Source organism: Chrysochloris asiatica, unplaced genomic scaffold (genome assembly GCF_000296735.1).
Source record: "Chrysochloris asiatica unplaced genomic scaffold, ChrAsi1.0 scaffold00001, whole genome shotgun sequence".
Lineage (NCBI taxonomy): Eukaryota > Metazoa > Chordata > Mammalia > Afrosoricida > Chrysochloridae > Chrysochloris > Chrysochloris asiatica.
Genome location: NW_006408519.1, coordinates 34472682 through 34487566, shown reverse-complemented (window position 1 = coordinate 34487566; position 14885 = coordinate 34472682). Strand labels below are relative to the sequence as shown.

Genomic DNA, 14885 nt, shown 5'->3' with positions numbered 1-14885 from the left:
CTTAGAGGCCAAGATGGCCAAACTTCGTCTCTCATACTTTGGACATATTGTCAGGAGGCACCAGTCACTGGAGAAGGATATCATGTTTGGTAAGCTGGAGGGTCACAAGAGGAAGACCCCCAATGAGATGGATTGGCCAAGTGGCAGCATCGATGGACTCAAGCGTGGCAATAGTAGTGAGGTAGGCTCAGTATCAGGCAGTGTTTTGTTCTGCTGTGCATAAGGTCACTGTGTGTTGGTACCAACTCGATAGCACCTAACCACAACAACAACCTGAAGCACTCATCTTCCTGCACCATGTCTGAGAATATTCTCGTGCTATTTATTGTGTTTCAATGTTTGATATTCTGGTGCTGAAAGTGTCCCACTGCTGTTCATAATGTTTTCAGTAGCTCAATATTAGGAAGCAGATTCCCATTCCTTCTTCAGAATCTGTCTTAGTCTGTAAGCTCAGCTCAATTGTATCTACAATAAGTGACCCTCCCAGAATTCAAAATACCAGTGGCATAGATTCCATATCTCAGCAACATATAAGCTACCACAGTAAGACAAACTGACAATCGAGTGGTGACAATCTCATTATGGAGATAAATGATATATTAAAAATGTGTATGATGGTTAATGAGTTCTGTCACAAGAGAACCTGACTTCAGTTGAAGACCAAGCACAAGTAGCAATCTGTTAGAATGAAATGTATTTTATGGTTATTTTGACCTCTGAGGTACTATGATCCTACTTACTCCTTTTCTGATCTATGGGACAACATGTGCCCACCTACATGTTTCTGCCTGTGGGGTTTAGAGGGAAGTTGCTGTTCCATTCTGAGTGCATACTGCCATCTGGCAGGATTCATAACTGCATGAAACTGAAGAAATAGGAATTGTCCTACCAATCCCAGCAGTGAAGACCTCTCATGCCATATGTGTCCCACTAATTATAGCCAAATTCATATTATCACACAATTTTTTTTCATCTCATTCAAAATGCCTCCCATTACTGACATTGAGTTGGTTGCATCTCAAAGTGACCCTATGTATAGCAGAATGAAACACTGCCCGTTTCTGCACTATCCTCAAAAGTGCTGCCATGTGTAAGCCCATTGTAGAAGCCACTGTGGCAATCCATCTCATTGATGGTCCCCCTCTTTTTTTATTTTTGTTTTCTGACCTTCTATCTTTCCAAGCATAGTGTCCTTCAGGGATTGGTCCCTCCTGATAACATGTTTAAAGTATGTGAGATGAAGTCACACCATCCTTGCTTCTATAGAACATTTCTTTCATGACAAATTTGTTTGTTTGTCTAGCATAATTCAAAGGCAAATTCTTCTTTGGTCTTCTTTGGTATATGAAATGTACTGACTTGGGTTCAGTACATTTTAGTCCTCAAAGTCACATCTTTGCTTTTTAATATTTTAAGAAGAGTTTTGGCAGCAGCTTTTCCCAGTACAATACATCATTTGATTTCTTGATTGCTCTGGTAGCGTAGTGGTTATGAATTGGGCTGCGAACCAGCAGTTTGAAACTACCAGCTGTTCTGCAGGAGAAAGATAAGGCATTCTGCTCCTATAAAGATTTACAGCCTTGAAAACCCTGTACAGGGTTGCTATGAGTCAGAACCGACTCCACGGCACATCACTACCACCACCACTTTTATGGTGGTGGTGGTAGTGATGTGCCGTGATGTCGATTCCAATTCATAGCAGCTCTGTCTAGTTTTCTCACTTGTGAATGGTAGTACCTACCACATTGGGTAGGAGACCTGATGTGGCACTGTGGGTTAATGCACTAGATTGCAAAACCATTTGTACTGCAAGATCAGCGGTTCAAGCTTACCAGTCTCTCCTCAGAAACCCTATACAGGGTTGCTATGGGTCAGAACCGACTTGACAGCACTTCACAATAACAACAACCACATAGGGTAAGGAGTCCTGGTGTGGCTCTGTAGGATAAGCACTGGAACACAGGTTGATTTGAACTGCAAGATCGGAGATTAAAACCCACAGGTCACTTCTCAGAAGCCTTAAACAAGGTAACTATGAATCAGAAAATACTCAATGGCATTTAATGACAACCACCACAACATAGGGTAAGAAACCCTGGTAGCATAGTGGATTATTAGTTGGGCTGCTAAATGCAAGGTCAGAAGTTCAAATCTACCAGCTGCTCCTCAAGAGAAAGTTGAGACTTTCTGCTCCCGTAAGAATTTTCAGCCTCAGAAACCCTATACTATGTTGTTGTTAGGTGCCATTGAGTATCTGACTCATGGCCATCTTATTCACAACAGAACAAAACACTGCCCAGTCCTGACACAACCTCACAATTGTTGCTATGCTTTAGCCCATTGCTGCTGCCATGGTGCCCATATATCTCATTGGGAGTCTTATTTTTTGATGACTGTCCAATTTACCAAGCATGATGTCCTTTTCCAGTGACTGGTCTCTCCTGACAATATGTCCGAAGTATGTGAGACAAAGTCTGGCCAGCCTGGCTTCTAAGGAGCACTCTGGCATACTTATTCTGACACAGCTTGGTTTGTTCTTCTGGTGGTCCATGTATTTTCAATATTCTCCTACAACACCATAACTCAAATACATCAGTTCTTCTACAGTCTTTTTAATTCATTGGCTAACTTTCACATGTATATGAGGCTGTTGAAAATATCATGGCTTGTGTCAGGCACACCTTAGCTCTCAAAGTGACATCTTTGTTCTTGAACACTTTAAAGAGGTCTTGTGTGGCAGATTTGCCTCATGCAATATGTTGTTTGATTTCTTGACTGCTGCTTCCATGAGAATTGATGATTGATCTGAACAAAATGAAGTTTTTGACAATGTCAATGTTTTCTCCATTTATATTGATGTTATTTATTGGTTCTGTGATGAGGATTTTTGTTTTCTTTACTTTGAGGTGCAACCCATACTGAAGGCTGTGGTCAGTTATATTCTTCAGTAAGTAGTTTAAGTTCTCTTCACTTTCAGAAAAGCAAAGTTGTATCTGCTATGAGTTGGAACCAATTCCACGGTATATCACCACCACCAACACCACCACATAGGGTGTTAGAGATGACTTCAGTTCCTGGTGAATTTTAAGGAGTAAAATATGGTGACTAATGCATGAAACGAGGCGAAGTGTTGGTACATGATACAACCTGAATGAACCTCAGAAGTGTCATGCTAAGTGAAAGAACACAGACATAGAAGGTCACATATTGATTGTCTAATTCCATTCATATAAAATATCCAGAATAGTGAGTGATAGGTATGAGAAGTGACAACTTAATGGAGCTGTGGTTTCCTTTTGGTATTTTGAAAATGTCTGGCTATACCTCATTGCAAATGCACTAAATGCCTCTCGCTAATGATCAAACTTATGTGTATTTTACCACAATAAAAATATGGTGACTCCTATTATTATTGAATCAGGAACTGTCAGCCTAGAAGAAACAGATATTATGTTGGTAGATAACATTAGGAGGGGACTTGCTAGACAGAACACAAAGCTCCAAGCGAATTACAAGTATAATGGAGATGGTGGCAGAATTCATCAGGATGTTTCCTTGGATTGAGCACTGAAGAACATCCAGACAGAGAAGAGAAGATTGGGCATTTTCAGTGGGGCAATAGCATGATGCAAATAGTAAGAACTCCAAATATTGAGCTGCTACTTGTTATATAAATTATCTATTTAATTCTCATAACAAGTATGCAAGGTTGATATAATTACAAAGGGGCTTCAAAAAGTTGTTGAAAAAAAGAATGAGGAGATAATGGAATTTTTCCATGAACTTTTTAGAATCCCCTTCTAGGTTACTGTTTTGCCAGATGAAGAAATGGAGGCTCAGAAAAATCAGCGACTTACAGAATGTTACACAGCAGACAAAATATGAGAAGTCATACCCAGAGTCATCTGGGTCCAAAGCTTGTGCTTTTAACTGCTCTGATACATGTTACCAATGTGAAGGCATAGAGCCATTGGTGAGGATGACAGATGTGAGAGATGGGCTGGCCCTTACTGGAGCACACAGAAGCTCAACTTATCAGAAACACATGAGTGAGTTGGCTGAGATCTTCATTCAAAGGCTGAGACTTTAGCAATATGCTGATAGAAAATGAAGAGTTTTAAGAGCTGTGCACAGGGCTGTGTGGGGAATTGATTAGGAACATAAGTTCTGGAGAAAGACTGAAATGGTTCATAGCCCAGCTTTGGCACTTGCTTGGCAAGTGATCTTGAAAAGAGGAAATGTTAGAGAGGAGAAATTTTGAGACAATACACAGAAACTACCCACACAATGTTTACCTGCTCTGATTCCTCAAAAGGAAGAGTTCTGGACCAATTAACTTCAGAGAATTCAGGTTGGGTAATGTGCCTTAGCATGTACAAAACCTGCTGTTTGGATAAACAGAAGGAACAGAGAACAAAGTACTCTGATGAACTAGGCTGATAAGTTCTCTACTAGGATAAGAGGAAGAGAACAAGGAGGGGGTGTGTGGACCTTGGTGATGTAGCTGGTAACACAAATGCAAATGCAAAACAAGCCTGTGGGTTGTTTCAATTCACAGTGATTTTCCATGGAGTGCCACCCAGATCTTTTCAAACAACATTCAGGGTACATAAAGATAAAACAGCAGGCATGGCCCTAGAATGAAAATGCAGGGATTTGCAAAAAAAACTTTTACCACTAGCTAATATGTAGGGGTTACGAATCGGTCTGCTCACCTCAAAGTCAACAGTTCTATACTACCAGCTGTTCCGTGCAAGAAAGATGAGGCTTTCTGCTCCTTTAAAGATTTACAGCCTTGGAAACTGTGCAGGGTCACTATGAGTCGGAACCAACTCCCTGGTACTTAACAACAAGAACAATAATGATGTTCATGAAGGCATTTTTTATTGCACCTCTGAACTTCAGGTTTCCTCTATAAAATGAGGAGACATCTACCTTATCACTGGTACAACAGCTAGGTTAAGTACACTGGGGAAGGCACTTTGCAACTTGTTGTTGTTAGGTGTCATCAAATAGGTTCCAACTCATAGTGACTTTATGCCCAACAAAGGAAAACACTTGCTGGTCATCCTCACAATTGTTAAGGTCTACCCCATTGCTGCTGCCACTGTGCCAATCCATATCATTCAGGGTCTTCCTCTTTTTCACTGACCTTCCACATTACCTAACTGAATGTCCATCTCTAAGGACTTGTTCCTTCTGATAATATGTTCAAATTTTGAGAGATGAAGTCTGGTTATCCTGGATTCTAAGGAGCATTCTGGCTGTACTTCTTCCAACACAGATTGTTTGTTTTTCTAGCATTCCATGACACTTTTAATATTCTTCTCCAATACCATAAGTTAAATGTGTCAATTCTTCTATGGTCTTCCTTATTTATTATTCAACTTTCACATGAATATGATGCTACTGAAAATATGATGGCTTGGTTCAGGCACACCTTAGTCCTCAAATTGAACTCTTTGCTCTTGAACACTTTAAAGAGGTTTTGTGGACAGATTTGCCTAATGCAATGAGTTGTTTGATTTCTTTTTTTAAATGTTTTATTGTGAATTATGTGATAGTTTACATGGAAGAACATTAGCTTTACATTCATCCTATCGTATATCGTTTCATTGCCATGGTTACAATACCCTCCATGCATCATCAACCAATCAAATGTATACCCTGCAAGCCTGCCCCCCTGGTCGTCAGCACACAGCCCCTCTCCCTCTCTGGGTCTAAGGTCCCCAGCTGCACCATCTCACCACTTCATCGCCTCTGCCTCCATCTCTGGTGTCACCGCTTCTCTGGGTAGGGTCCCACTCTCTGCTTGAGACCTCCGCTCCCAGTCTGCAAAGTCAGCCACTCTCCTCCTTTTGCTACAAAATGTCTACCTTTACATTTCCAACCCTCACAGTCAGTCCTGATAGCAATTATTCACTATTGTACCACAAGAGTCCTATCCCCATCTCCTTTCATCAGCCTCACCCAGACAGATTGGATACTACTCAGTGGAGATTCTACCTTCCTCCATGCCCTCTGGGTCTAGGCTCCCTCTTGAAAGCTTGTAAGCCAATCACTTCTTGCCTTTATACCCCTTCCCCCATTTTGAGTAGCTAGTGTCCAAGTTGCCCATCCCTGTCTACTCTGTGTATAGAGGGGATGGGAATGATCCTCACTGCAAAGATTTGTTCCCTTTTTTGAGATACTGCATCCATAGGTGTAGGTCAAGTTCATGAAATTATATCAGATTACTCTTTTTTTCTCTTCTTTCTTCTTCTACTTGAGTTCTGATCATCCAGCCATTGAAGCCATGTCAAGTGGGAATTATCTGAAAGTGTGAGTGTTCTTGTGCATATGCACTCACTTCTTATCAGCTGGATGCTTCACTCTCCTCTCTAGTCCTCTGTGGCTATGTCACTGACTCTGGGCCTAGAAGTTCTCAGGTCTTGCCACACTTCTGGCCAACCAAGTCTCCACCCAGGTTCACAAGAGTCTATTGAAGGTGGTAAGACTTAGCTCACAGCTTCATTGCTATTTTACCCTCACTTCCACTTATCAGTGACCAACGTGTTCACCAATCAGAGCACATGTCTGCTCATCTATTCCCCTTGAGTCTTAGTCTTGGAAGGGGGTTTTCCTTAATTGTTTGATTTCTTGACTGTTGCTTCATGTTAATGGTGGATCCAAGCAAAATGAAGTCTTTGACTACTTCAATCTTTTCTCCATTTATTATTGGTTCAGTGGTGAGAATTTTTTTTTCTTTACAATGCAGTACAACCCATGATGAAGGCTGTGGTCTTTGATCTTCATCAGTAAGTATTTTAAGTCCTCTTTGCTTCCAGCAAGCATGGTCCTATCAACCACATATCACAGATTGTTAATTAATTCTTCCTTCAGTCCTGATGAAACGTTCTTCATAGAATCTATCTTCTCCGATTACTTGGTTAGCATACAGATTGAATAAGTATGGTTAAAGAATACAACCCTAGAGCACACCTTTCCTAATTTTAAACCATTCAGTGCCCCTTTGTTCTGTTCAAACAACTGCTTCTTGTTCTATGTACAGGCTCCTCTGTGCAAAGGCTTTTTGGTTATGTGGATAAGGAAAAATTATGGACAACAATGAGGAGAATGAGTATTTAAGAACTCTTAATTGTGCTCAAGAGGAGCCTGTAAAGCATGGGCAAACATAAGATTTTTGACAATCACGTGATTTGTTATGCTGGAATGACAAATTTGGAAGAAGAATAAAGTGACATTCATCATAAAAAAGGACATTTCAAAATTTGTCTTGATGTATAATGCTTCTGCAATAGGACAAGATCCGTACACCTACAAGGGATAACAGTTAATACTACTATTATTCAAATTTATACACAACCATTAAAACCAGTGATGATGAAACTGAGGAATTATATCCACTTTTACAATCTGAAGTTGATCAAAAAGATGTATTGATAATTATTGGTGATTGGAATGCAAAGATTAGATACAAGCAGGAAGGAACGATCATTAGATGAAAAAATAAGGCCTTGGTGATTGAAATTATGTTGGAGATCACATAATAAAATTTTACAAGATCAATAATTTGTTAATTGCAAAGTACCTTTTTTTAACAACATAAAAGATGCCTATACACATGGACCTCACCAGATAGCATACACAGAAATTAAATGGACTATACCTGTGAGAAAAGATGGTGGAAAAGCTCCAAAACAAGGGGCAGGCAGATAGACCATCAATTGCTCATGCAAGTTTAGACTGAAGCTGAAGAAAATTAAAATAGGTCCACAGGAGCCAAAATTTGACCTTTAACATGGCCCACCCGAATTGAGAGATCATCTCAAGCACAAATTTGATGCATTAGACACTAATGACTGAAGATGAGAAGAATTGTGGGATGACATCAAAAACATCATATAGAAAAAAAAAAAAAAAAAACAATTAAGAAGACAAGAAAGAAGGTAAAGACCAAAATTTATGCCAGAAGAGACTCTGAAACTTGCTCTTCAGCAGAAAGATCCTAAAGCAAATGGAAGAAATGAGGAGGTAAAAGAGCTGAACAGAAGAATTTAAAGGGAAGCTCGAGAATGAGGTTGTGGTTGTTCTGAAGGACAAACACTGGACTGGAACCACGAGGTTAGCAGCTTGAGCCAACCAGATTTTCCAAAGAAAAAAGATAAGGGTTTCTGCTCTTGCAAAGATTTACAGCCTTGAAGACCCTATTCAGAGTAACTATGAATTATAACTTACTTGAAGGCACTTAACACAACAGTCCTTGGCCACATATAGGAACCAGATAAATAAATTATTCACAGGTACCTGTGAATAGGACCTTATTTCATAGTCACTGTTGTTAAATGTCGTGGAGTCAAATCAATTCCAACTCATAACGACCCTGTATAGGGTTTCCAAGTAGATACTGGTGAACTTGAAACACTGACCTTGACATTCAAATGACTTTGCAGACTGACACATTAGCCCACAGCACCACACCAGGAGGTCTTTGCAAATGTTATCAAGTAGAAGTCATACAGAATTAGGATGGGGCCTGAATCCAATTACTGGTGTCTTTATAAGGACAAAGCGATTTAAAGACGCTGAGATGTAGAGAAGATGATGTGAGTCATGACATCTACCATTCACCATCTCAAATCACCATCATCTTTTATTAAGATTATTTTAATAGCCTGGTACCTGGTCTCTCTGCTTCTGTTTCTGGTTCACCTAATAGTCTATTTTTAGCAGAGTAGTCAAATGATTCTTTTCAAAGGTAAAATCCATCATGCCCCATCCCAGCTCAGCACCCTCAGTGACATTTCCATTTACTCATGATAGACGTCTAAATTCTTACAATTTCTTCTAAGTCCCTATAAGATCTAGTTCCTGCTAGTTCTCTGGCTTTATCTCCTCCTCCTTTCTCCTTGCTCATTCCCCTCAGTCACATTGGCCTCCTCTGCAATCCCTGAAACAAACCAGACTCACTCCTGCCTCAATATCTTTGTATTTGATGTTTCCTCTGCTTGGAACATCCTTCTCCCAGATGTCCTTCATCTCCTCAGACCACTGTATAAATGTCACTGTCTCAGAGATATCAGTTCTTTTCCTTATTTTAAATAGCTCCTCCTGCCAAGAGAGGCCTCTACTCTTTTTTACCTGTTTTATTTATTTCCATAACAGACTATTTGCATCTGCTTATTTTATTTAATGTCTGTCTTCTGCAACTTGAAAGCAAAATTCCCTAAGGGCAACAAGTTTTGTCTGTTTTTGTCTCAATTGTATTCCCAGTTCTTTGAACAGTATATGGCCTATAATGGGTGCTCGAGAAATCTTTGCTGTGTGAATGAATAAATGAATCTACTTACTACTTTTTCTGTTTCATGGACTAGAATATATATAGGGAGAGAGAGAAGATCTCACTCAAAACACTCAGGTGATTTCTTACTATCTTGATTACATACTTGTGTTTTGGTTATGTTTTAGCTAGTATTAGCTTCCTCTTTCCAATGGGAGAATGAGCAATCTGAGAAATTAAAAGTTCCATGCTCCTGTCCTAACTTCCTATTGTTTTTCAAGATCCAATGCATTCTACATTTAGTGGAAGATTTATACCAATTCCACTCTCCCTCTCCACCCCCAGAACATTCTTTCTGTTTAAGGCTTAACTTGGGTTTTAATGTTCCAGACTGGTCACTAAACCACTTGGGTACTTATGTCCCCCTTATCTCCTTTGTCTTCCTGTGAGTAGACTGAAGATTGATAAACTATCCTTCTGCTAGTAATATTTTGATGATAAAGAGGAGGAAACAGAGGAAAGAATCCCTATTGAGTCTTTTGGAAACCTTCTAGCAAGTCCTGTCCATTCCACCATTCTGCTTCCTGGACTTGTCTTTTCACAAGTTTCATGGGAATGCAAGTTTTTTCAAATATTCAGTGGTTTAAACTCTAATAGCTCCTTGAAACCCTATGCAAGGTCGCTATGAGTCAGAACCGACTCAAAGGCACTTAACAACATCAAGTTTATTGTAAAATTTAAAACACACACACACACACACACATATATATATATATACCAAGAGAAAATGTTATGAGACACATATGCCCAACACACAGCTTCAGGAATTACCAACCTATGGCTAATTTTGTTTCTCTATGTTGTTGCTAAGGAGCCTGATATGGTAGTGGATTACGCATTGGACTGCTAACTGTAAGGTCAGCAGTTTGTATCTACCAATTGCTCCACAGGAGAAAGATGAGGCTTCCTGATCCCATAAAATCCCATAAAGATTTGCTGTTGTTAAGTGCCGTTGAGTCAATTTCAACTCATAGTGACCCTGTGGAGGGTTTCTGAGGAGTGGCTGGTGAGTTTGAACCACTGACCTTGTGATCCAAACTGGCCTTGTGGTCAAGTGCCTATCCTACAGTGCCCCACCAGGACTCCCTATCAGGTTCTGTATGAGTCGGAAGCAGCTCAGTGGCACACAACCATCATCACCAGTATGCTGTTAGCTGTTGCTGTTGAGCTGATTCCCACCCATGGAGAGCCTAAGTGTGCAAGTAGAATTCTGTCATAAGATTTTCACAGCTGTGGCCTTTCAGAAGCAGCCAATTATTGGGTTTTTGTGTTTTTTTTTGCAAAGAGCCCCTGGTAGCCTCGAACTGTGAACCTTTGGCTAGAAGTCAAGTGCTTGACCATTTGAACCACCCAAGGTCTATTGTATCTAATCCTTTGCCCATTCTTTTCAACCCTGAATTAATTCAAGAAAATACTGGACATCATATCATTTTATGAGCAAATATTCAGAAAATAAATGTGAAAAAATATGAATGATATGCATATTTTCCCCTGTGATAACTCATTACTTGCTGGGTTGCTTCTCCATTTTTCTTCTCTGCCCCAACAAAATCAATGATTTTTTTGTTTTTGTTTTTGGCTTTAAGTGAGGGCAGGATTCGTCTGAAATAGGGAATGAGTTCCAGAATACTGTTTTAAAGACTATGAGAACAAATCCTTGCACTTTTCTTGAGCGGATTCAGTGTAATGATTTATATTAAGAACTTTTCATAGTGCCCAGCACACAGTTCACATGTACACATTCTGTCTGTCATTCTTATTTTTATGAATGTGCTGGAGAATAGTTGTGTGCCGCAAAGTTGGCTCCCACTCATAGTGAAGCTATATAGAGTTTCTGAGACTAAATCTTTATGGGAGAATAAGTCTTGTCTTTATCCAATGGAATTACTGGTAGATTTAAACTGCTGAATTTAAGGTTAGCAAATCAGCTCATAATCCATTACTTCACCAGAGCTCCCTTGCAGAAAAGTACCACTGAGGAAACAGAGACAGCACTTGGGAAGAAATCCCTTATGACATGCATTCTTTTGCATATAAAAAAGATGAAAGAGTTGATTTCTTTACCTTTTATTGGTTGGTGTGTATATTTTGAGTGAAAATGTTTCCTTTACTTTTCTGTGTACTGGGCATATGCCCAAAGATGCAGAAAGAATTTAGGATGATGATGCCTTCTCATGTACTTCTAAATGGCAGACATGTCCTTTGTCTTATAAATTCTCTTGTAAAGGCTCTTGCTCTGTTTGGATGATGGGGGTATCAAAATTTAAAACTAGTCAGGACCAGTGAAATGATATATACTTGTAAGCTTGAGGTTTTCCCAAGCTGGAGAAGAACACAGCAAACAAAGAAGGTTTTTTAAATAACACATTGCTGTCAAAGAGGCTGAACATATACTTTCAAACAACCTCTAGAATAACCCCTCCCCAGAGAACTTTGCATATTATCTTCTTTCATAAATTTCAAAATCCAAAGCATGAAGGAAAAGATCTTTCAGTCTGTAAGAGCAAATGAAGTATCACATGTTAAAAGTAAAGATTCAGTTTAGCATGGTTGGTAATTCCTGTTGAGTTGGTTCTGACTCATAATTTAGCATTGGAAGGACTGTAATTCAATCACCTATTTTATTCTTGAATCTTGCTCAAATCTTAAAATTATGACTTGTAGGACTTATTTCTAATTATGTTAAGACTAGAATGGGACAGTGGAAATTCCACTCTGGCCTTCCATAAGGGACACCTGAGTTTGATTCTCAGACAATGTACTTCATGCACAGCCATCAAAATTCTGTCAGTGGAGGCTTGTGTGTTGCTAGAATACTCAACAGATTGCAGTGGAGCTTCTGGATTAAGATAAACTAGGAACAAAGATCAGTGAGTGAAAAACCCTAGGGAATATAACAGTCTGAATATAACTAATCCAGGACCAGACAGTGTTTTGTTCCACTGTGCATGTGATGACAGCTAATGGCAACAAGGCAAAGAATACTTCTCTTACTTCTAATGCAACTTATGATTGAAGCTCACTCCCTCATGAAACAGCCCATTTCATTCATTTGAACTTGTGAGACAAAGCTTTAAGTGTAACACTTTATTTGGGAGGCTATCCCAGGAAGGGAGTGTGGTGGCTCTGTAGGATAAGCATTGAACTATGAGCCACAAGGTCAGTGATTCAAATCCACTAGTCCCTCCCCAGGAGAAAGATGAGGCTTTCTGCTTCAGCAAAGATTTACAGCCTCAGAAACACTACGCCGGGTCACTATGAGTTGGAAGCGACTCAGTGGTACACAACCACCGTGGAGAATTAAGATAGAGAATGGAAGTAAGCTAATAAACAATGTCTTTTTAAATCAAGTGACTGTTTTAGACAACTAGAGCATAATCCTTTTGGGAACTCTAGAAGCCAAGTTTGAATATGAACCACAAAATAATCTAGTCCAAAGGGAGAAGGAGTTGCAGTATTTATCCATAAGATTACAGTGATTGGTTGAATCTGCTATTGGGAGAGGTCTGTTCCTTTCCAGTTATTGTTATTGTTGTTGTTAAATGCCATTGAGTTAGTTCTGACTCATAGCTATCCTTTTAAGGGTTTTCAAGGAGTGGCTGGTGGGCTTCAATTATCAGGCTTGTGGTTAGCAGTCTAGTGCTTATCCTACAGTGTCACACTAGGGCTCCATTTATTCTTTAGCAGGACAAAACTGCTAACTTGCCACTTGCATGAGTAGAGTGGGCTTTAGCCTTGTGACAAAAGAGCACATGGCTGTCAGATGGTAGTTGGGCTGATATGCACAGACATAGGAAGAGCTAAGGAGATATGGGTAGGGCTCCAATGGGGAGTGATGCAAGGTTTAAAAGTCCAATTTCCCGAATAGAAGACATCTGCTATTTCTGTCTTACCACCATCCCTTCCTCTCCCTTTGTTAATCCCTTTTTTCAAGAGCATCTCCTTTTCTTGTCTCACTTCTTGTAATTCAAAAGGAGCTTATCCTACCCTCTACCTTAGGGTCAGCACATTACAAAGTTTTGGCCAATACATATAAAGTATCTAAAACTCAAAGTGAATGGTTTCAAGACAGATATGTGATCTAAATTAACCTATTCAGAGCAAATTCTGGGATTTTTTGCCACAGCAATTAAGAAAGAGGAAATACTCTAGACTTGGAGTCTTGGTGTGGTGCTGTGGGTTAATGCGCCAGACTGCAAAGCCATTTGAACTGCAAGGTTGGCAGTTCAAGCTCACCAGCTGCTCCCCAGAAACTCTATACAGGGTCGCTATGGGTCAGAACTGACTTGACAACACTTAACAACAACAACAAGGTGTGATAAGCCTAGATGTTTGTGTGGCCATCTTTGTTTAGCTCTGAAAACAAGGCCAACAAACAAGTTGTATTTCTAAGTGCATTGTGTGAGTATCTATATCTAGCTGGAGAAAAATATTAAAAGTACCATGGACTGCTAGAAGAATAAATAAATCTGTGTTGGAAAGAAGTACAGCCAGAATGCTTCTTAGAAGTCAGGATGAGAAGCCAGGATGGCAAGAGTAAGTCTCTCAAACTTCAGCTATATTATCAAGAGGGATCAGTCCCTGGAGAAGAACATCATGCTTGGTAAAATGGAGGGAGAGTGAAAAAGAAGAAGTGCTCCCAATGAGATGGAGTGATGTAATGGCAACAGCAATGTACTCAACTGTAAAACCAATTTTGAAGATGGTGTAGGAATGAGCATTGTTTTGTTCTTTTTTGCATGGGGTCACACTGAATCGGAACCAACTCTATGGCACCTAACAACAACAACAAACCCAGTTGTTATGCTTGGTTGTCTCTGAATGTTGGACTTTAATAACTTGAGTCCTCCTAGTACATTTGTTTTATAGTACTGTCTGTCTTGTCCACCACTCCTCTGTCCGTTTGTCATACTGTGGTGGCTTGTGTGTTGCTGTGATTCTAGACTCTATGCTGCTGTTATTAAAAATACCAGCAGGCTATTTACAATAGCAAAAAGATGGAGACAGCCAAAGTGTCCATCAACTGAAGAATGGATCAACAAACTGTGGTACGTACCCACAATGGAATATTGTGCTACCTTGAAGAATAACAAGGAAGCGGCAAGCCACCGCATAACATGGATGAACCTTGAGGACATTATGCTGAGTGAAATTAGTCAGTCACAAAAAGAGAAATACTGCATGGGACCACTACTGTAAAAGACTAAGAAAAAGAAACCATACTAAAGGGGGGTAGGGAGAATTGTTTGTTGATTGCTGGGAAGTTGGTGGTGGGTGAGGGGAGGGAAGGGAAAGTGGAGCACAGGGTAGGGATTAGACACAGGAAAGTTTGGGTGCTGGGGAAGGGGGCAATATACAAGGAGGAAGAGGGAAATGGAAGAACAAAGCAGATGGGAGGATAATTAGGCATGTTTGAATGGGCTAAGTGGGACAGAGATAAAAAATGATGTATGCACAACCTTAGAACTACAGGGCTCTGGGATACAGAGATTGAGTCATGGTTGGAATGGGGAAAAGGGGGGAATAATGTTAAGATGCTTGGCTG

General features: G+C 39.9%; 1 pseudogene; it reads left to right on the top strand.

Annotated features, from left to right (window-relative positions):
* Positions 1–14885, top strand: part of LOC102837865 — a 51268-nt pseudogene that overhangs the window by 5930 nt on the left and 30453 nt on the right.